We start from the raw sequence: 24,517 nt of genomic DNA, 5'->3' as shown, positions 1-24,517 counted from the left end.
GTAACTTAAAAAGCTGAGTGGAAATTGTTACCTTACTTTTTTAAGTTGAGGCAACAAAATATTTTTTAGAGTGTATGCACAAGGCAAGCCACCAAATGACACTCCTTTACTTAGTACATTCAGTTTTTTAACATCAAATGAATGCTGTGTGCTGGTTAGTTAATGTTGCCCTAGATCTTCCTTCTACTTTAAAATTCCAACTTTTGCAATGAAATAATATTTTTCACTGCCTGTTCAGTGTGGCAAAGTAAAATGCACACTGTGTAGTCTCTGCACATTGTAGTTTTGAAGACAGTAGTTTTCCCACTAAGGAGAGAGTGTAAAGCTGTTCCATTTTCAGTGCATCGCTTGTCTGCACAATTGCCACACCCAGTTTTCCTTGACTTCAGTGAATTGCATGAGCTGAATAAAACATTATTAACATACAAGTATAGTATATTCATATTTGACTGAACATTCATATGTGATGGAATTATTGACAAATTAAGTATAACATAGAAAAGAAGAAAATGTCATTAAATAATTTTAAAGTTTAAACCCTGTTTTAAGTCATGGATTTAAAAAAGTCAGTTAGAGAGGAGATAATAAGGTGTGGCTTGAATGATTGTATGTCAGCAACAATGAGTTCCCACTGCAGGTTCAGAGGCAAATGTGAACCTGCAAATTCTGTTTGCATTTTTTGTTTTTTTCTCTGCTCATTTCTGACGTGTTAGATTAAAGAATCAGAAGGGAAAAGTGCATCATCAGATCTGGTTGTGCTCATTCTTACCTCCAACCTGCTTTCTACCAAAGATCAGAACAAGGTCAGCATTAGCTGTTAATTATACAAGTATAATTCAGGTGATTAGATTATTACTTTGTGATTATTATTATTTGATTCCACTTTTCCACTTTTGCCTACTAAGTTGCTTTAAGAAAATATCCTGCAAATAAATTCTAAATTGTGCCCATTCCCTTTTAACCCTTTGTGAAACAGTAAAGGGGAAAAACTGAGATACGCAGGGTGGACCTCCAGACACCAGAGGCTGTTAAAACCAGTCCCCTCACCCATCTATCCAAGCTCTGCTCTGCCTGCTGGGTTAGACTCATAGGATCCACACATCCTGCATTGGGGTGCTGGTTCCACAAATTTATATCCACCACAGTTTTTGGCTTCCACACACCATCACTACCTTCAAGTGAAGTCTGCGCCACATACTCCCATTTAGATAAAAGCTGTACAGTGAAGATCACTTCCTTTGATTTCTTAAGAGCATTTGACATAATCTAGTAGCTGCTACCGGAAATATATGTAATTATCTGCCATCTCATGGGTTACTGACTACCTGACATAAAGATCAAATTATGTGAGACTTTGTAGTGTCCACAAAGGACTACAGTCTCTTCTTTCCAGTTCACACAGTCTCTTTCCCTGTTCACAGTTTCAGTTCCAGTCATCTAGTTGTGGTAATCGCAGATATAGAAACATCTTTTACATAACATGCTACGATTATCTGTAACATAGATAATATGACATTGTACCGTATTTTACGCACTATAAGGTGCACCTAAAATCCTTAAATTTTCTCAAAAATCAAAAGTGTATGAATATGTATGCATTCCTGTTGTGCTTACTGACCTCGAACCGATTTTATGTGGTACACGCCACTCAAAAATCTGTCAATAAATGGTTAAGTACGACTTTGGTAAGCTACGAAGCCGCACCGATTGATGGATTGTTGGAGCATTACGGCTACCGTAGTCAGGAACCTCGTGGAGTGATCTGGGTCCAAACTCCACTTCAGCTCCCAAAGTCAGACAAACACTGCAGCATCACTGAGAGTTAAGAACTCTCTAAATTATTTCATCTTCAATAAAATGATGAGTGTTAGTGCTTTACCAGGTGTAACAATTAAGTTTAACATCCAGGCATCCACGAAAACAGAATTTATTAAATATAACAGAGTTAGAAGTTAGCAGAGAGTTAGCTTGCTAGTTTCCACCTAAGCATGATATAGCATGTTCTGACGGAGAGATTTATGAAAAAATTAAAACGTACAGCTCTGCTATCACTTCCAACATAAATGAAGACAGAAAACTAAACAGCAGTGACGTTTGTAGGGTTACTGAAGTTGGGCTAGCTAGCATATAATGATGTGCTATGTGATCGCTAGCGACACAGCTATGTTAGCATAAAATAACATAGCTGTTGGAGCTCAGTCTGGGGGGAGTTCGTTTTTTCTCCTCGTCTTTCCTCATGTTGTGCATTTTCCATTGTTGTTCGGTTCCGGGTCGTTCCATGCTTGTGCGGCTGACCGGCCAGCTACCCAGCCTGACCTGTTTCCCCAATGTGATGTTTGTGTACGGTCGGCAAAGTCAGTCTCTTAAATGCCCCTTGGGGATAAATAAAGTGTTCTGAATCTGATAAACACAGTGAAGCTGAAGGATGAACGCTAACTTTTTCCACTCGATGAAAGTTAACATGAGGGTTCCCGATGGTTAAGGACAAATGCAATCGGATGGCAGGATGCTGTAAACAGACCAAACTTCAGGCAGGAGAAAAACTGAGATAATCCATCCACAATACGAGGTTAGTCATTCACATACTGCAACAACATGGGAATAGAGCAGCTGGAGAGAATTCAACATTAATGAACCATTGGTACAGAAGTGGAGGAAGCAAGAAGTATGAGTTGAGTAAAGTTTGACATATTTGACTGTTTGGTTTCGCTTAATGCGCCTTATAATCCAGTGCCTTATAATCCAGTGCCTTATAATCCAGGGCACATCGTTCATATCTCTCTCTACAAATTACCAACCAGGCATTAAATCTGTTCGGACCAGCACCTACCACCCTCTGGCTGATGGAGCGGCTGAAAAAGACTTTGAAGTCCATGAGTCATGAGTACAGGGTGGGCCATTTATATGGATACACCCAGGGCTGGACTGGGACAAAAAATCGGCCCAGAGTCTGGAGAGGTTCGAATGTCGGGACTATGACTGGCGATGGTTGAATGTTGTCAGTGCGTATGCCCCACAGGGTGGATATCAGTGAGAGGACAAAGAGGATTTCTGAGTGACTTGGATGAAGTGGTAGAGAGTGTTTCTGGGGGGACACAAAGAAAGAAGAAAATGACCTGCACTGAGTCGCTATACAGAGAGATCGAACTGGAAAGAATTTGCAGCAAATTAGTGTTCTTAAGAATAGATATGAAAAAAGTGAAGGTGGTGTGGTGAGGGTTAGACAGATTATAAATGATTATATCACAGGGACAGCTTACATTGAGCAGCTTGGAGGGAAAGTTAGCGAGACAATGCTAAGATGGTTTGGACAAGTGCAGAGGAAGGATAGTGGATATTATATTGGACAAGAAGATGCTGAATATGCAGCTGGCTGACAGGAGGACAAGAGGAAAACCATAGAGAAGATTTGTTCATGTCTGGCTCTGTGGTGGGAGGTGAAGGGGTGTGGTGGAAACAACATTTTAGTGGAAGTGTGCCTTTTTTTTTACCTGTCCTGTCTGACACTGTAGCAATCAGAATTATTGTCTGAAGGCCAAGCAGAATGCCCAACAGATTTACTTTCACAAGTGGATCATTACGGCTTTTCCCAACTAGTCCACTTGATTGCCATAGTTTGTTCGATCTTCATTATGTATTATTAAATTATTCTGTTATTATATGTTACCTTATATATGTAATCAAAGTAGTTGAATTAGAATACTGCTGTAGATCACATTATACCCTTTAATATAGAGTGTGTGAGCTGTATGTAGTTTAGTTCTCATTATACTTTTGAGTTAACAGAACATATTCACATATTAGTTCATTAGATAAATGTGCATCACTCTGCATCCTTGATCTGCTGGGAATGTGTTACACTGTTTTCTTGACATGCTTAATTGTTGAATCATGAAGAGAAGGTTGTAAGCAGGAGACTCTGTGTCTAAAGACAGGGGAGATAGATAGACCACATTCCACACCCCCACCTTACAGAAAGCAGAGAAACAACTGCCGAGGTCATAACTTAGGCGCTGTAACAGAGAAAAAATGTGATGTTTTGGCTTTTACGACTAGCTGGGGGCCACTAGAGACTATAAAAAGCTGAGCAACCCGTCACCATTTTGAGACATGTGCCTGACCCTCTGGTAGCATCTCTCCCGTCCGGACGTTGTAATGCTCTGACTGTTGAATTGTATGGAAATAAATGATTGTTGATTGAGCATTTATACACCGAGTATTGTCCTTCCTTCAGCCCAAAGATTCAAAGAATTGAAAGATTTCAACAACTTGGTGCCGTGTGACCCGGATCTTTGGTGTGCTGAGGAGGTGCAGATTTGACCTTTGGTGAGATCGTGAGGCGAGGTGAACAGAGGACCGGTCCAAAAATAAAAAGGTAAGCACAGCCTGTTGTATTATAAATACCAAATGTGCATATTGGGCTTTCCAAATTAATCTGTTCGCTGAGTCACATGTATTTTCACAGTAAATTTGTCGGTGTCTGGTTTTTGGCGCAAGATACTAACAACATAAGTTGAGGCTGAATTCCAGTGTGTTAAATAAACTGCTTCTACCGAGATACTAATAACATACTACGTTGGACTAGTTGCAGTAATCTGCTTCTACCGAGATACTAATAACATACTACGTTGGACTAGTTGCAGCCACTTTACCTTCCACATTTAATTTTGTCTAATACTGGCTTCTGTAGCAATAATACGTTAGAATTTCTTCTGAAGACGCAGCCATTAGTCCAGTACATTGAAGTCGAGGTTTGAAGTTTGTTTATGGTGTCGGTTACGTCCTGGCTCTTGCCGGCCATGAAATAGAAGTTGATTTAAGGAAAAGCAGATGCTGGCTTCACGGTGCGGTTGAACGCTGGCAACGCGAGAGCGAAACACGTCCGTAGGTTTGGTTTATGATATGGCCGTGTTCCGGTGGTGCGGCCGTGAAGTGCAGTAGTGGTTGGTGCTAGTTTTAGTACATTGAACAGAGGTTTGACGGTGGTTTGTGGCGTCAGTCGAGTTTTTTTTTTAAGGGCTGCGGTCATAAAACAAAGTAAAATTTTACTTGCCAAGAAGTACATAGAGCAAAACCTGGTTTATGATGTCGGGTATAACTTCGGGGATGCAAGCATCACTTTTATGATGCGACTTTGCCCCGTGGTGGCGGTCATAAGCGCAGAGAAAGGGGTATTTTGGTCTATGGTGCAGTGTGCTTTAAGAAGATCTAATAGTTGAGCTCAGAGGTTTCTGTGTAAAATTCCCGCTGAGGAAAAGTGTTGTGTGTGAGTGTGAAGCGCGCTCTGGGTGAGAGAGTGTGTGTGAAGCTGCGAGGCGCGCTCTGGGTGCTGTCTTGTGGGTAAAGCGCGCACTGAGTGAGAGTGTGAGTGAGGCGCGCTCTGAGTGTGTTTTTTGTGTGAAGTGTGAAGCGTGAACACAGTGACAGTGACGGTTGATGTGTTTGATTAGGAGGACATTAGAGCAAATACACATTTTAGGATCAAAGGTTGATGCCTAGTGTACCTGTGGAACATTTGCCTATGGAGTAGCGACCCTCCTGTCCGTGGACGCGTGGCCAGGACCGGCGTCGTCCGGGTGCTGAGGTGGTGACTTGGGGAGGTGAGGGCCCCCGCATAGCCACGGAAATAACACTGGAACGGCCGTGTAATCACGGGTTCACATTTATTTCCGGACTAGAACAAGACACATTTTGCGAACAAACGTTGAGTCTAGATTAGTAAAGAAATATAAAAAGGTTGAATTCCTCGTTTCAGTGGTTGAAATTGTTGTGTGCCTGTCCCCTGACGAGTGTGAAATTAAAATAAAGAGGGAATTTGGAGCCACATAGAGATAGACGGGCATAATTGGGTGTATTACTCTGTGGTGTAATAAAAATAAAAAGGAGAGATAGTAAGAGGTGTGCAGTGGAGAATTATGGAGGAGTAGAGAGAGGAATGTGTTGGGAGACTGGCGTACAGTTTACGCTGTCAAGGTAGGCGTGTTGCCTGCTTATCTGTTTAACATGTGATGAAAATGAAATTAAATAAATCTCTTAGTGTGTTAATACAGGAAGCTGCGGACCTGGACCAACTGCCCCCACAAGCACAGCGGCCGAAGCAAAATTATAGGTAATGGGAACCACACCCAGCACGAATCAGCAGCTGTGAAACAGACAGCAGCAAGGAGAGAATTAGAGGAGAAATTAAGAGAAGTTTTAACACATAAAATTGGGGCCAACGGACTTGTGGAGGTTGGGAAGGCGTCCGGAGCATCACAACAAAAAGGTGAAACAAAAACACACACAAGCAGAGAAATCTGAGAGAAAGGCTCCTTTTAAGGTAACGCCTAGTTTGAGAAAAGATAAAATTAACCTGCTTTTATACAAATGCACATACACGCAATGAAGAAACAGCTTACACTCATGAACACGTGAAGATTTTCCAGCAAGGTTAAAGAAAAATTAACATACTTAAATGATGAAGTCTATACATTACTGACAAAGAAACCCTCTGGGTTGCAGGACAACAATTTAACAAAAAAAAAAAAAGGAACACTGGTCTAACCAACCAGGCAAGACACAACAAATTTAGTGGTTAAAAGATTCAAATTGTGACATGTTTTCTGTTGATTGATTAATAAAAGTGATTACTGAATGAAAGAAAGTTCCTTTTTTGGGCTTTTAACCATGATCTTAAGAATTTTAACATATACCGGTGTTGTCCTGTCAACTTGGTGGGTTAGGAGTTGATTATATCGGGAGACAAAAAACAAAAAAAGGGGGAGAGAAGGCTGACACAGGGCCTGGCCCCATTGTCTCCCCTCTGAATAACACAGCCAACACAACATCATTTTCCTGTTCGTTTGTTTTTGTTTTTTGTTTGTTTTTGTTTTGTTTTGTTTTTGTTTTTTCTATACATATTTAATTACAGGCTGCTTTGCCGGCCCTGAAAGCCAAGGCTGACTGGACTCCTGCTCTCCCCCATACGTGACACTGACTAAATGCTGCAACAGCTGGACCCACAACAACGACCTGAGAATGTCAACAGACCTGCAGGAATGTGATCTCATGCAGCCGAGACGGAGAGCACTAAACCTAAGGCCCGTTTCACTACACGGGGGAAAATTCCCAGACTGCGTCAGCTGACAGAGCTGTGACGAGACGCCCGCCAAGCCCGAATGAAAAGTAAGGCCGAGCGAAAGAATGCTGACCTTGATAACTTTGCATTCACACTGTGCAGGACAGTGATGGACCAACACGGGTGATCGGGTGGCGAAAAAGGGCGTGACCGAGACAAGAGGAGTAACTGAGGACAGAAGGCACCTCAGAATGGACAAAAACACAGAAGAAGATGCAGGTTTCACCTGCGGTGAACATCGACACTGGAGAAAGGACTGCCCCAATTGGGGTCAGAACCAGGACGGACTGAATTTTGAGCAGCAGCAGCAGCAGCAATGGTCGCAAACAAACTGAAAAAGGAGGGGGGCAGGACCCCAGGGCACGCTTCAGGCAGTGGTTTACCCAGAACACCAGAACAGGAAAGTGATGAACACAAACACCCACACAAACACACACATCTACATGCACTGACTCAGAATGAAGAGAAACAAACACACACACACACACACACACACACACACACACACACACACACGTCTCCAAACACACAGATTCAGAATGAAGTGAAATACACACATGAACACGTGCACTCGTTGAGTGAGTGAGAAATGACACACACACACATATACACACACGCACACACACATACACACACACACACATTGGAATGCTGATTCACTGAGAAGTGATCCACATACACACACACACATACACGCTGATGCAATGAAGAATGCTTTGCTTATGCTGATATGCAAAATGCTGCACACAAACATCCCAATGCATAATTTTTATGAGGAGCCATTGATTACCATTAAATACTTAGAATGTGTTATATGTCACCCAGAGGGCATTTATGTAGATTTTAGGAATAAGGTCTAAAAAAGTTTGGTTATGAAAACAATGTCTGTGCGTGATGTCTGTTTATGGCTCAAGGCCTTGACTGAATTCTTTGCTGTGCTTCACACAGCCCTGATGAGGAACAGTGGCACAGAGTGAAAATGATGAATTAATAGTGTAAGTTTAGGTTGGAGTACGGCATTTTCTGTGATTGAGTTTTAATTCAAGGAGGAACAAAAGGTGTTACGGCACCTGAGGTTCTCATTCCCACACAATATTGTCCCGGCAGGAAGCAAAATGTTCCTGTGAATTTCTGGTTGATTGTTTGGTTTTGTTTAGCGCTAGCTTGATTTTATCAGTGAGCTTTGGCTCGTGTTCTTTCTCGTAAGCGAGAGAGGGATAGTTTTATGCTTGGACATGTCTGCAACGGGCCCTAGTTTGTGTTATTTTAGTAGTATTTTGTTGGTTATGTCTGTTTTCGTTTTTGTTACAGTGCACTGGAGAAAAAACATCTGAGAGGTGTGATCCACCGGTGGTGATATGTTGATATTTTGTGAGTTCATGATTTAACAATCAGCTCTTTAAACAAGGCCTGAAAGATTGAAATTTAAAGCGCTATAAAATATTATTACTGTAAACAGTTGCAAAGTGTGCTTCTCCATGATTGTAATTGGCTTGGGAGAAATTCACTTATAGGGAACACTGATCTAAAAGGATTGCACCGAGTCAATCCGGCCCAAAAAACAACAAGGAATTGTTTTCCTTTAAAATGATGACGTCATCTTGCTGGTGATGGAGGCTCGAATAGGTTACGCGTGAGACTCCATTATCAGCAACATCTGGTATGAATGTGTATGGAGGTATGCATGTGAATGGACTGTGATGGACTGACGACTAAAAGTTTTGACTGACTTGATACTGAGACAATGACTGCACCCACTTTAGGATTAGTAAATGCCAATAAACAATTCACCCAGCCGACAAGAGAAGGGTGGATGCTTCGCTTTGTTTTGTTTTGTTTTTTCAGGAGCAGGAGGATAAGAGAGACTGGAGGAGGAGACTCTAGCTTCACATAAGTATGAACTGCAGACTTAACACTGTGGTTGCTGATTTTGAGTTACCGATGTTTGCATTAAGAAAACTGTGCTATATTAGCTGTGTTTGGACTAAGGTATCATGTTATATTATTGGGAATGCCAAATGCTACAGTGGAGAAGACTTTTGATACCACTCATGACTGGAATATGTTACTATTAACCATAGCAGGCCACTGTAAAAAGTCAATTAAATTTTATAGAGGAAAATCGCCAAAATTGAACAATACCTATGAATGACTGGCCACATTCAGAATAGAGAATTATTAAATGTAGAATATAATCGACAGGGACATTTGATAGGATGTGGTACTGCAAAAGAACAAGAGCAAAGTAAATAAAGAAAATATTGTGTTTAGTTTGGATAAATTCAAATTAAAATGTACCATTACACTCAGAGGATCAATATGAAATAAAACATATGCAAAATTTGTAGGAAGTACATGACTGATAACTGTTCTGTCCTGAGCGTTTGTTTCTAGAGCACCCACTTGACCACACCAACAGTTTCTCGCCACCGAGGAGGGGTACTTGCAAAAAGAATAAAATAAAAATCTGAGTTTAACAAAACATTTTAAATGTAAATATCAAGCTTACCTTTCTTTTTCCATGAAATGTGCTTGTGGGCACGCCAGCCATTTTGAAAAGGTGGGCAAAACAATTGGCAAGGCCACACCCCCACACATGTGATATAATTTTAAAGGTACTGTTGCCCTCTCTAAGAAACATCAGGAATTAGAGGAGTGGCAAGTAGAGTATGCGAGCTACAAGCAAAAACTAAAATGTGTACTACAGTGTGCAAAAATGAAATACTGGGTCATCAGGGGGTCATGAGGGACATTTATAAAACTAAAAGTCCCACTAACCTTAAAGTGCACTTGAAAAGCCCACACAAGAAGGTTAACCTAGCTTACCTAGAAGACCTCATCAGGGGGAGCACACTCCCCCTCCTTGAAGAGCTCACCCACTCAACCCGCATCCCCAGAAAACAGCTAACCCCAGATAAGGCAGCGTGATGTATCCCGAGACAACAGGACTGGGACATCTAAATAAAGGTGTGAAACAATCGCCTTCAAAAGGTTATCAATTCACTTCAACCAAAATTAGGACCACACGGTGCGGCAAGAGTTAATAGTTATTAGTCTCAACACCCAAGGATAACCAGAAGAGCATGACTGATATGATGGAACTGGGATTTTGTTACACTTAATTTTTGCAAAACACAAATAAAACTAAATTGAAACTAAGGATTTTCAGAAAATAAAAACTAAACTAAACTAGCAAACAATTGGTAAAAATTGATTAAAACTGATGAAAATTGCAAAACTATTACAACCCTGGTCCAGACTGAGATGGTGTTGGACATCTTCAGGGCAGAAAAGGGTTGGTGTGACCAAGGTGTGGTTTGGCTTGTTGTATGTACATTTCAAAATGTTACAGCTCTGGATGGACCAAGTACCAGGGCATGGAAGGATGACAGACTTTATTACATAAGGAGAAGGGACATTTTCGGGATCGAAGATCCTCAGGGATGACAAGGCTGGAGCAACGGTACTCGAGAGAAGAATTTCTGATACTTTCTGAGATATGATGTCACCAACCTTCTCTTTTAAGTGTCTAGCTCCGGTGAATTGACACATGGGAGTGTGTCAAAAAGGGGGAGTTGAGTTTGAACATCAAACAATGGTGATATGAAAATTTCTATGAGTTTATTTTTGTGTTTAATAAATTAGCTATGGTAAAACTTAAGCTTATAATGTGTTAGACTTAGAAAGGGTTCACTAATTTTTGATTTCTTTTACACACACATAGATTATGATTAGAATAAGTCCTGAACATAATATTTTAAACCAAATTTGAATCATTAGAAGAACAATGGATAACAATATTAGATTATCAAGGCTAGGGAGAGAGGTGTTTTGGTTTTCTGTCTCTTGCAGAGAAAGGAACAGACACCAGACGGGGACCCGGAGATGTGAGGACCCTTCACAGCAGGGACAGATGTAGGGACTGCCGAGACAGCAACTGGGGTCAAGTGTCATGACATTTGGGCTCCTGGAGAAGATGGATCCCACAAACACAGCAATAACCATGAAGGGGTTGGCGAAAACCAGGAACACCAGACCAACGAGGTTCGAGAGGCTCTTGGCAAAAAGGGGGACACGCCGGTGACCCCAAAATACACAGATCTTTGTTTGAAATCGGGGCAGAATAATCCCCAGAACTGTGCAATGACTAAAGGGTGGTCTAACCCCGGAGGTCGAAGAAAGAAGCTGAGAATCACCCAACTGGAAGACACTGGTAGCTGCAGCAATAAAAATAAAGGTTAAAAGCTCCTTAGACAGAGGTTCTAGTCTAAGTACATTTGAAAGGTATAAGGTGGCATTAAAATGGGAGTGGAAAACTGGAGCACCAAAATAAAGCTGTGGGAGAATTGGGGAGTGATGGGAGAGTCATCTGTAACTGCTGTTATGGTTGTAAATCTAACTTTGCTTGCATCTGAACTGCGTGAACACAGAGGTCATCCCACATATGGTCCACCCGTTAAAGGGGGACAGAGGGCCTCAGGATCAAGAAAACCTGGACCTTGCAACCCTGGAGTGCATGTTGTAAGTGATCTCTTTCAGAGATCAAAAGGGGGAATTATTAAATTATTCTGTTATTATATGTTACCTTATATATGTAATCAAAGTAGTTGAATTAGAATACTGCTGTAGATCACATTATACCCTTTAATATAGAGTGTGTGAGCTGTATGTAGTTTAGTTCTCATTATACTTTTGAGTTAACAGAACATATTCACATATTAGTTCATTAGATAAATGTGCATCACTCTGCATCCTTGATCTGCTGGGAATGTGTTACACTGTTTTCTTGACATGCTTAATTGTTGAATCATGAAGAGAAGGTTGTAAGCAGGAGACTCTGTGTCTAAAGACAGGGGAGATAGATAGACCACATTCCACACCCCCACCTTACAGAAAGCAGAGAAACAACTGCCGAGGTCATAACTTAGGCGCTGTAACAGAGAAAAAATGTGATGTTTTGGCTTTTACGACTAGCTGGGGGCCACTAGAGACTATAAAAAGCTGAGCAACCCGTCACCATTTTGAGACATGTGCCTGACCCTCTGGTAGCATCTCTCCCGTCCGGACGTTGTAATGCTCTGACTGTTGAATTGTATGGAAATAAATGATTGTTGATTTGAGCATTAATACACCGAGTATTGTCCTTCAGCCCAAAGATTCAAAGAATTGAAAGATTTCAACAGTATTTATGTATTTTTACTTTTAAGTTATTACAATTGAAACAGACAGGAGCGGGAGATAGGAAAGGGGAAATGAGGGCCAACAGGAGGAGAGGGAAAGAAAAAAGGAGAGAAAAGACACTAAGTGTGACTTTTTCTGTTACTTGTCTTTCCCTTCTGTGTGTGTGTGTGTGTGTGTGTGTGTGTGTGTGTGTGTGTGTGTGTGTCAGTGGTGGAGGTTGAAGGCTGCCATCATCCTCTCAAGGAGAATTTTGTTTTCCAAATTCCTTCACGCTCAGTTGGACATTAAAGTGGGATTAATGGTTAGTGGCATGCTGACTGACGGGGTCAGTCGGACATGGGACGTGGTGTGAAATCACTTCTCTGTGGGCCTGTGACAAATAGCTGACAGGATGGCCATTCCTTCTAAGAAAAAACCTAGCCTGAAAAGTATCTCCTTATATAGCATGTCTGACCATGCAATCCAAAAAGAACTGCATAGCATGCCAGAGGAATTGAAAACTGGAGCATGCACAATTGAGGCAAATGGCCAGAGACCGACCACACATGGAGGACAGCAAAGACAACTCATAGGTGTTTAAATTTGGGCCCGCACCTTCAGAATCAAGACATTGAGGGTCATAATCATGTTTTATCATTTCATAGGTGATCCCCTTCGCCAAAAATGACCAGTGTTGGGCAAGTAACTTTGAAAAAGTAATTAATTATAGTTACTAGTTACTTCTTCAAAAAAGTAACTGAATTAGTAATTGAGTTGCAAGATTCTAAAAGTAATTAATTACTTGAAAAGTAACTATTGTGTTACTTTAAAAAAAAGTTTAACCCTCTGGGTTCCAGGGTATAATTGGCCATTTGATGTTTCCTCCACATTTCACCTTTAAAAACTATTTACTTTGTTTGGTCTCATTCTTTTCAGCACAGCCTCATGTGTCTGAATTTACAGTCATGTTTTCATTTTGATATACTGTATTAACACAATTGATCTGAAATCAGACAAAAAACCATAAAATCAGAGTAGAAAAAGTGATATTTTCACCGTAACAACCACAAACATGTTTAATGAATCATATTTCATAACTTTCAATGCAAATATAAATTGTCAATTTTAAAATCATATGTACAAGTTTTGCAAACAAAGTTATTTGCAGCCATTTCAAACTGTTTACAGAACAATCAGCTGTTCTTCAATAAGATGCCACAAATTATTTGTGCCACTCCAAATATTTCTGTCCACTATAAAGGAAACATCACAGCCTGATACCTGCAGGTCTGACAGCAGCAGGTGTGTCACTGCTGTTTCTACCTGGAGACAGCAGTCGCCTCATTGTTCTGACACACAACACAAAACTATCCACAACACTACACACTAACTACACAAGACAACACGTTATCTACACACTCCAAACACGCTAAACGTCACAAATCTCTCACATCTCAAAACTTGCTGTCTCTCCTTTTCTGCTCTCTCTCTCTCTCTCTCTCGCGGTCACTCCTAAATCTTCCCCCTCTTCCTAAACAACTAAATGTCATGTTGCCATATCATTTTTTGATTGGTCGACATGGTGCATTTTTCCACCAACACGAACGGGTTGTTTGTTGTTTTGTTTTCTTGGTCATAATCAGAGAGTGCTCGCAGCGCTGTGCTTAGACAGTAAACATGACGAAACTATTCAGGAAAAAACGCCGCGTACATATTGTTTATCATGACTCTGGTTTTGCGTGGCCTATCAACACAATTTAAAAACTTGTTGCTTTGTCATCTTGAAGTGGTCATGTGATTGGCTTACCACGACTACTTTATTCTTCCTCAGTCAAACAGCAGCACTCGTGCGATTGTTTTGCCCCCTGAGCTCCAGGTGTTTTGCCAAAAACTGATCATCTGGCAGAAAGTGATCACTGTCCGCGGGAGCGCGCAGCTGCTTAAAGCTGTAGCGCCCAGATTACTTACAGCTACTTCCTGCAGCTGATATAAGATGCGGTAAACTGACACAGCTTCAACCGTCTGTTTGTTGAAAAATAGTAACACGACTGCATTTTCTTGTTAGTAACGGTAACGGCATTGTAACGATAGAAATAGTAATTAGTTAGATTACTTGTTACTGAAAAACGTAACGCAGTTAGTAACGCCGTTACTTGTAACGCCGTTATTCCCATCACTGAAAATGACAGAAAGCATGATCAGCATCAGGATAAAACAAGGGTAAATATTGGCAGAGTGGCCTTTCCCATGATGAAAGGAGTTGCAGAAAGGATTTTAAAAGTGACACAGAGGTCACCAGATTTCGGTGCGACAGGTAATCCAACCGTAGTCTAAATTCAATGTTTTGGATTCTGTCTTGGCTGACCAAAGCACAGTCAAAGGCGTAATGGTACAGCTCGATTTACCAGTAGCATTACAACAGCCTTCCAGTACCATGGGACAGGTTTGTGACAAAAACAGATTTCATTAATTCCACAAGTCATCTTAACACATGGAGTTTATCTCCTATAGCAGCCTATATGTTTTTCCATGGGCACACTCACTCTGATCAGCTCCTTATGACATACACAGCAGACACACTGACAGTAGACAATGTCTGAGGAATCAATTCTATTGATGTTACCCATTTAGTCAGTTGGAAGTCATCATGTTAGTCATTTTAGCTTTTTTAAAATTTGCAGTAGTACTTAATCCCCCTGCCGCTGCGCGCACGCACACACACACACACACACACACACACACACACACACACACACACACACACACACACACACACACACGCACGCACAAACACACACGCACGCACACACACACATACACGCACACACACAAACACACGCACACACGCACACACACAAACACACACACGCACACACACAAACACAAACACACAAACACACACACGCACACACACACCCTCAAAAACAGCGACAAAAAGAAAAGCCCCAGTGCCTCAGGGAAGAGTAACACATGCTCGTCATTAAAGTTCATAAATAATTCCTGATCACATGTGGGAGGTGCTGTTTCCCAAAGCTCTGATTGTTAGCCCTGCAGGGGGTGTTTTTGTTTTTTCTGATACTTCTGTCAGAAATATATATTGCAATATATACGTTTTTAAGGATTTTTTTTTTTTAAATTAAGACATCAAAAGACATGCAAAGGAAAACATTTTTTAGTGTTTAGATCTTTATGACTCATAGAGTGCTTCAAACACCTGTCCTGTAATAATATAAGATAAGGAAATTGATGATGAGGATGAACCCAAAACATACACATACACATGTGGTCAGACAAGATAAACAAAGTCTCTATAACATAAGATAAACACTCAGTCATTAAGTCCAAAATGCAATAAGAAGTAATATATACATCTTTATTGGTCCCTACCAAATGCTCAACACTGTTGATTTACTATGTTATTATTGTATAAACTTGCCCCACAAAAACTAAAAAAAGAGAGGAGAAAGTATAGATACCATGACGGCTATAATTCAGATATAAATTAGCATAACTTCATAATATTCTTCCAAAAGCAAGTTTCAAAAAGTTCTTTTAAAACTGAATAACAGGTGAACATTGCTGTAGGTCCACATGTAAACTGTTCCACAGTTTCACTCCAAAAGTTACAGTTTTTACAGCCGCTAGGACACATTTCTCAATACTTAGGTCACTTTTGCAAAACTCTTCACACAATTCTCCTAACTGACCGTCAGCTTGGCAAAGCAGTTCATTTCACATTCAAAATGCACTACAACTACCAAAACACTTTATTCAGGTCTCAAATAAACTCATTCTTCCAGAACACTAGCAAAGGTTGACAGCCGACAAACACACTTTGTCACCCACAAAACAATGACCTAAAAAACACTAACAACATGTAGCATTACACAGTGTTTTCTTGTGTAAAACAAGGACACATCTCTGTTTATAATTTCAATATATGTTACTGGAATGAATCAGACATCATGCAGAATTCGTTAATATTTGTTTATGTATTTTTAGTTTTTTGCACTAAGAAATCGCAAAATACAAGAATTTGTATACACACCATCCACTGATACACATACAATAGTAATGCTAATCTACTCGGTCTTCTCCATTTGGCCACAGGTTCTCATCCACATCACATCTTATGTCATCTTGGGCAACACACCTAGGAAAGAATCTTCTGGCTGCCAGAATTGAAGGAGTTGAACAATTGGAGGAGTAACACCTGTGTAGATGTTCATCTACAATGAGAATCAGCTGTGGCTGGTTAAACTGCATTTTTAGATTTAAAATATGTTTCAATGAAATATTGCTGTTGGATTTTGCTGTCTTTTTAAGTTTTGCATTGTGTTATTGTTTTGACCATAAGTTTAACATTTTTGAAAACAGTATGTAAGCACATGCAAAATGTCCTGTACGTACAAAGATTTTTGGCAGTTGTTGTGTCTGAGTGAGAAAATAATTCATGAAATTTGAGAGATGTAGTCATTGAATGCATTTTGTGCCAAAACAATGATAACTGGTCCTCAGTTTAGCCCACATAGACTTCTGTTGTGCTCACTGTGTGAGGAGTTTTGCAAAAGTGACCTAAGTATTGGGAAATGTGTCCTAGCGTCTGTAAAAAACTGTAATCCTGGCAGCCGTTTTCGTCAAGCTTAATGCTGCTGTACATTAACACAGTACAGCACATATGCTTTGGTCTTATTATGGGACTCTCTGCAAAACGAAATAAAACACCGGTCTGTATCCAACTGGCGTCAGTGGAACATTCCACATCCTCCAGTTACAAATAAGGATAAACTTGCAACTATTATCACATTTACTTTGGATCTTTTTCTCAGGCTAAGTAAATCATAAATTACTGTTTGTGAAGTGATGAAGTGTAAATGTGCTGGATCTAGCTCAGAAAGTAGAAGAGGTCATCTGTGCTTTGATTGCTGGCTGATACAGTCTGCATGCCAAAATATCCTTGGGCACAATGCCAAATCCTGATGTGTTCATCCGAGTGTGAATGTTGATAGAAAGCAAAAATGTTTGTGAGAATGAGGATAAAGTAGTATAAATGATTTTTATAGAGCAGAAATTCACTATATAAGAATCAGTCAGTTTAAATGATTATTATTGAATGAAAATGATTTAACTTTTTAGCATTATTCATTAAGTGTTTTATTTGCTCATTATCTGGAAGAAAGATCGGTGTTTGAGGTGCATTAAATACACGAGTGTTCGAGGGGTTTTACAGCCTTAAAACATCTGTAATAATTGTAAAAAATAAAGTTGGCTACTTTGCGGATTTCACCTATGGCAGGTTATAAGATAAGATAACCTTTATTAGTCCCACACGTGGGACTATTTTTAGAACGTAACTCCCGCGATAAACGAGGGACCACTGTACATGACATAAACAATTTCAAATGGCTTCTTTCTGCCCTCGAACAGTATTTACAGCAGCAATACTTTAACTTTTCTTTGGACTTTGTCTCTCTTTTCATTTCTGAATTTAGCCTCTTAAAAGTGCCAAAGATACCATAAGAAATGTGGCATGTAAATGCCCAATGTTTATGCATTTATTTCAGTTTGGCTAAGATTTTAGGCCAAATTAGAATTAGTGCTTAAAATTAGTGGTTCAAATTTGCAGGATGTACAGAGGAGGTCAGGACAGAGGTCTACAGCCATCTGTAAAACATCCTGGAGGCTCTATCGTGGTTTGGGGCTGTATTTCAGCCAGTGGTGTTGGAGAGCTTGTTAAAATGTGTTTAATTACAAAGCTGCCATCAGATTTCCCATCAGTGGCTTTGTTCTTCAGTATGACAGATCTCACACAAACAATAACATCAATTTAATGGCATTTGCTATAAGAAGCAAACCGACAAACCTGTGAATTATGGTGACATCAGCTTATAGTTTGAGGAATTGCGGAGTACGCCGCAAACCAGGAGCGCTCTTTCAGAATTGTTCAGAAACTAATTTTAAATATATTCCTACACCACGTAGCCTTACCCGTTGACATGGGCAAGCCAAATAAGAAAGCAACTCAAGCTCCAGCGGATGATGGTCTCTCTGAAGATTTGGGACATTTGATATAAGGATGTGTGGAGTGTGTTTCACTCCATAAGCAACTTTTGTGTTTTTAGTTCATTCACTCATGTTCACAATATAGTTCAAGGAGAAGCTAAGTGTTTAGGAGGTCCCCCCTTTGTTTTGGGTGAATGGTAGTGAATGTTGAATATAGACAGATAAAGCAAAAATCACAGTATCACTTTTTTACTCAAACAAAAGCAGGTTGGTGAGGTTTTCTATTCAAATTTTACTGCTAAAGCCAGGGGTGCTGCTACAAAAAGATGTGACTTTTCAGTCAGAGGAAAGAATTTCAGATCCAGCAAGGTGTTATGTAATCGTTTGGGGTCACTTGTTCTCAACTCCTTTTATTTTACAATCAGTATACGCTCAATGATTCAATTCAATTTATTTACACAGCGCCAAATACAACAACAGTCGCCTCAACAGTGTTGTTCTAAGTGCTCCATGTTGGGATAATGAGGATTTTTTTCACTAAGCTGTTCACTACTTTGCCTAATCATAACAATTACAACATCAAAGTAGGAGATGACTTTAATAGCGTCCTTTACCCTACACCGTAAAATCCAATTAGTTATCGTTACTTAAAAAAAAACATGCAAACCGTTTGCAATAAAAAAAATTAAGGTGTTACATACCTTAAATAGTTCATATGGGGAAGAACAAAACTATGCTGACGAGTGCAAAGTGGCTTCATTCAGTGAGCGCAGAAACCTGAGAAGGTTAATGACTGTCAGTGTATCGCACATATGTGTGGATGAATTTACATAGATCTAGTCTCTAGTATGAACCCATGGGCTAACAGTTTGAGTGAAGAGTCTTAATGTAGTAAACAATAGATAAGAACTGAACAACTAAATCCACTTATTGACAAGTGAGATTTGCCAAATGTCATCGGTGGAGGCGATGTTGTACACCTTTGATATGTTGTCCAAACGAGCTCATCACAGGATTATGGTGGGAAACCGCCCAAACTGGCCTTAACCCTTTAAAACCGGTCAGAGCGGGCACGCTCCGTTTTGCGCAACTACTTTTAAATCCCGGTAGCACTGCAACCACGTAAGCTAGCGCAATAATTTTTTTTGCATATGAAACCAGAGGAGTTGTACTTACATCTTATGCCATCAGCTTGTCCTCGGTCACGGTTTCCTTCCACATATAGCTTTGCAAAAACTGCATAAAAAGCACTTGCAGCAACAAAAACAATATTCCAGAAACACACTTTGCTGATCCGATCAGCTGCTTGTAACACTTCCTATGTTGGAATAGACGTCCGCCATGACCTGCCTGAAACCGGAAGTGACGTCATTTTCGCGAAAATGTCGTTTTTTACCATCAGGGCCTCATGAGCCTATACTGGTGTTTTTTAAAAGTTATGTTTGACTTTATGACTTTCTGTGTCGTTTCTGCGATGCTTAGGACTCATATTGCACTGCTGGAAATAGTTTATTTTGATGCATATGCTGCTTTTTGCAAATTTGCATCATAATATTTATTTTCGTTTTTCCTGCAGTATATAAGAATTGGTGTATTTAAAAAAAAAAAACTATGAAGACACTCAAAATAAATTTCCTGTGGTGGGAAACTATTTTGTGCAACTTTTTTGTATTTACAGTTTTGAGGGATAAGCCTCTTAAAATTCTCTAACTAGAAATATATGTTAAAAAAACAAAAACGATTTTAAATTTTTTTGTAGTTTATTGCACTTTTTTGCAATTTATGTAATTACTATGCACTTAATGTCATGATCCTGGGTCTGCTGACCCAGCGTTTTGTGTTTAGTTTATGTAGCCTTCAGGTTTCCTAAGTTCATCATAATCATGCCTAGGTGTTTCTAGTTATTTTCCCCTCGTGTTTCCACTATGTTAAGTCTCCCCTGCTTTTCATGTATTTCATGTCTGTGGCTTATGTTGTCAGTTCAGGTTGTCATGTCTATATCTCACTGTGTTTCCTGTTTTATTGTGAAGAGGTCTGGTGTGTCTGTGTTCATCATGTTCAGTTACTCTCCCCCTGTGACGTAATTATGTTCATGTGTCAGCTGGGTTCCCCAGGTGCTGCCACTTCCCTCATTATCCTCCTGTGTCCATTTAGTCTGTGTGCTCTCAGCCATTCTTTGTCAGGTCGTCCGTTGTATTCACCCGTTGTATTCGTCCGTTGTTTCCTATGTCTCCGCTCCAGGTATCCCTGTCAGTTTGTTATGTTTAGAGTTTTCTATGTTTTGTTTTAGTTCACCCAGTTTAGGTCATTGTTTAGTTTTCATCGATTCCCTATTATTTTGTACCCTCGTTTCTTGCCTTAATAAACGGCTTGTTTTATTATTCACATCTCATTTCGGTCTGCGCTTGAGTCCTTCCCTGCAACATACGGTCTGCCCTAGCCAGACCGTGACACTTAATGCATACATATTATTACAATTTGAGCTATAATGGTTGTATTGATGTATAGCAACTTGAAATGCTCCCAGAAATGGCACTACAGCATGTAAAAATATAATATAAGCTCTGGCAGACTTGGTTCTATGGTAGGTCTTAAAGGGTTAAACGACCCACTTCTCTCTCTCCGGCCAGAAATACCAACTTATGTCATGTGTTCACCTTGATAAATGTAAGCGTGTTCCTCCTTGCGTTCATGTTATGTGGTCATGTTAATGGAGTGTAAGCTGCTTCTTCATTGCATATGTATTTTATCATCAGGTTTAACTCTGCCTCTTTGCACTGAGCTGTGGATTCAAACTATCTCAATCCTGCTTCTCCCCAAAAATAATTTCACATGTAACCATTTGTATATGTGTGTTTTCTACTCATTAATCTAATTGTTAGTTAGTTTCTCTCATTTCTAAACCTGCATAAGTTCAGCCTTCAATTCAATTTTCCCATATGCATTCACTATATAATGTCCAGGTTCACCTCTTACTGTTCTCACAGTTTCCTGTGGGGCCTCGCAGATCAACACAGGCCCAAATCAGCTGTTTCTTCTCTCCATTGCTTCTCTCTCGATCTTTTCAGTCTTTTCTTTAATGATTACTCCAAGCATGGCAAATCTGAAAATCAGTGTCCAGTGCTTCCTGTCACACACACAGCCACACAGACTCATATTTTCTGTTTCTCTCTTTCCTGTTCCTACAGACTAATCGAACTCTTATTTTTTTGTATTTACAGTCTATAAACCCTCTGTATTCTCTCAACACAATGTGCACCTTTAATCATTCATCCAAATAACAATTTTACACTTCACTTATACATTCACACCTATATCACTAAAGACTGCCAGTAACTGCCAAGATAAATAATTTTCTATTACCATATCACCTCTTCAAAACTGGTATTATTCACCATTTCCATATCACAGTTTCCAAACCTCAGTACTGGTACACCTAACTTTTTCCTTGATTAATTTAAAAGCCTCTAAGCCCAGGTTCAACCTTGCTGGTCAATCAACCTGCTTCAGGAACGCCCTCACCGATAGCAGTCAAATTTCTAGGCCCTAATTCATTTATAACCACAACAGGAAGCTCCACCTCCAGCGTCTAAGTATCCCACTTCCGCCTTACAGCTTTACTTAAAGCTCACCTGTCAGTCACGTTGAAATGGTCACGGCCGAGTCTAACTCTTCACTCAAACAGCGCAGTAAAAAAGTCGCCCCTGACCACTTGGTTTTTAACGGGTGCTCGAAGTCCCGCGGGTACCACCCAAACGCCAGGCCTGGTGACATATCCGCCACCAGGAGTCGCTGTCACACGCTGAGCACCTGCGCTCCTCGGAGCCTAACTCCTGTCCTAGATTAATTTAAATCATTTTAAAAGCATCACTGTGGACTATAACAGCCCGTTTATTATCTGATGCCCGAGTCCAACTCTGCTAATCAATACAGGGATAAAATCCCCTAACCAAATACCCTAACCTTGTCACGATCCTGGGTCTTGTGACCCAGTGTTTTGAGTTTTAGTTCTTTTGATGTTTATAGTGTATGTTTAAGCTTATTAGGTTTCCTATGTTCATTTGCTTATTAGCTCCCCCTTGTGTTTTCAACCCCTGTGAAGTCTCCCTTGCCCTTCGTGTGTTTCATGTCTGTGTGTCTTATGTTGTCATGTCTGCCTCTCATGTTTCCTGTTTTATTTTGAAGAGATCTCGTGTTTTTATATTATGGATTATGTTTTGAGTCCTTTGTTGTGCTGTTTCCTGTTTCCCTAGATTTCAGTTATGGTTATCATAGCTTTGGCTTTGTAATATGGCTTCCCTGTGTTCAATGTTGTGTCTACTGTGACCTTTTTGTACCATGTTTCTGGTCCCTAAGTTCTGTCTTCTCAGTTGCTGTTAAGTTTGCATGTTTAGAGTTCAGTCAGTGTGTTTCCTGTTTTACTTTGAAGGTCCTGTGTATTTGTCTATTTCTGTGTATTTAAGCCCTGTGTTTCTCTTTGTCAGTGTCGTAGTCTCCCTCATGGCTGTGTTTCCTTGCGTGTCAGTTTATCCATGTCCCAGTTTAGTTTTCCATGCCATTCTGCAATAAAGCAGCCTTTTGAGTTTAATTTCGTTGTCGTGAGTTTTGCGTTTGGGTCCTTCTCCTGCCTGTACACAGCCGAAACATGACAAACCGAAACTCTTTTCTTGGCTGACATAACACACACACATAACACACCAACTTCAAACATACGTCGCAACAATTAAAAAAAAAATCCACCACAATATTAACAACCATGAGCTTTCATCAAATATCCCCAAACTTTACTTTTATTTATCCCAAATTACCCAAAATTATCATGGACATGTCACCTGAAATCTACTTAACTGATTTTATAATTTAGTTTAATTTCCTCTACTGAGCCACTTTAATGGTAACAATCATCAATTCAGTGGACAACTAATTTAGAATTCATCCAATGTGCACAATTTTCAACAGGCTTGCGCTTACCTATACTCTTTTAGACCGGTCTGTTGTCCACCTCATATCAGATCGTACCTTAAGGTCCAAATTAGTCCCCTAAGCCGCACAAGAATCCCAGGTCACTGGCACCAAGTATTAAAAACGGTTCTTTCGGATTCTTTAGGGCCAAGAAAACATGGCTCAAAAGTGGTCTTTTACTTTAAAAATGATCTTTAATTTACATATTCCAGAATGTGGAGACCTGAACACAAAACACACAACCCCAGATCTGAAGCACAAATGGAAGCCTAGTTATTTATATACTTGCTCTCACTTCACACCACCCTTTAAGTTTCGATCAAACAGCCTAGTTGGTTTCACTTTCACTTCATTCTAGCTGCAAAAGCACGCTCTGCAAAAGCATGCAGTTTCCTGACAGCACTTTTTGGCACAGAGTGTACTCAGAGTTAGGCCTTTCTCATACGACGCAATATAATCAGCATATAAACATTTGAGATGATAAATTTAAACCTCAACAATATATACCAACAAGACAGCGTACATCACTGTGACAACAGTGTTTGTTTTCATTCAAGGGCTTTATGGTTTTTCCTATAATACCTGGTGGGCTGCTCTCTAGTCAAAATGCCCGGGCCGATTTTTTGTCCCAGTCCAGCCCTGGCTCCCAGGAAGATTGCCTCGGGTATGCCTTTATCCACGCCTGACTAGGTGTGGCCAATTAGCACCAGCTGAACACATTGAGATGATTAGGGGCTGCAGAGGTAGGTAACACCTCCTCCCTAAAAAGGGTTCCTCTAGGACCCCTAAATTTATTAAAAGCCCCTCTGAAGCCTCCAGGTCCTTGACCCACAAACCTGAAATAAAAGTAAAAGCTAGCAGAAGCACAGTGTTCACATTATAATTAGCATCTTTAAGCATGGATGCCCCTGCATGAGGATTTGAAGTTGCCACACTTAAGACAAAGTAACATATGACCTCCGCTTCAGGACACCTACACCAGGAGATGCCGGACTAGAGCAGCGCAGATACTGAAGGACCCGTCCCATCCAGGCAACAAACTGTTCCAACTTCTGCAATCTGGTAGAAGGTTCCGCATCTTCCGGGCAAGGACAGAGAGACTCAAGAGGAGCTTCTATCCCCAAGCCATCCATGCCCTAAACACACACACCCGCCCTCTCACATCATCTATAATTGACTGAGTCAGGACTCTTCCAGACACTAAACCAAGGCACAATGTACATTTCAATTCCTTTAATTTTAAATATGTTTATATTGTCTATCCTGTAAAATAGT

At 40.3% G+C, this 24,517-nt stretch overlaps 1 protein-coding gene across 1 annotated transcript in view; it reads right to left on the bottom strand.

Moving 5' to 3' along the window:
* LOC146631427 (receptor-type tyrosine-protein phosphatase gamma-like) overlaps window positions 1-24,517 on the bottom strand; it is a 368,587-nt gene that overhangs the window by 120,639 nt on the left and 223,431 nt on the right. The gene's annotated exons all lie outside the window — the stretch shown is intronic.

Source organism: Diplotaxodon limnothrissa, linkage group LG5 (genome assembly GCF_057381915.1).
Source record: "Diplotaxodon limnothrissa isolate DT_005_m linkage group LG5, D_limnothrissa_male_GT1.1, whole genome shotgun sequence".
Lineage (NCBI taxonomy): Eukaryota > Metazoa > Chordata > Actinopteri > Cichliformes > Cichlidae > Diplotaxodon > Diplotaxodon limnothrissa.
The sequence above is the reverse complement of the archived record's forward strand: the minus strand, read 5'-3'. Positions and strand labels throughout refer to the sequence as shown.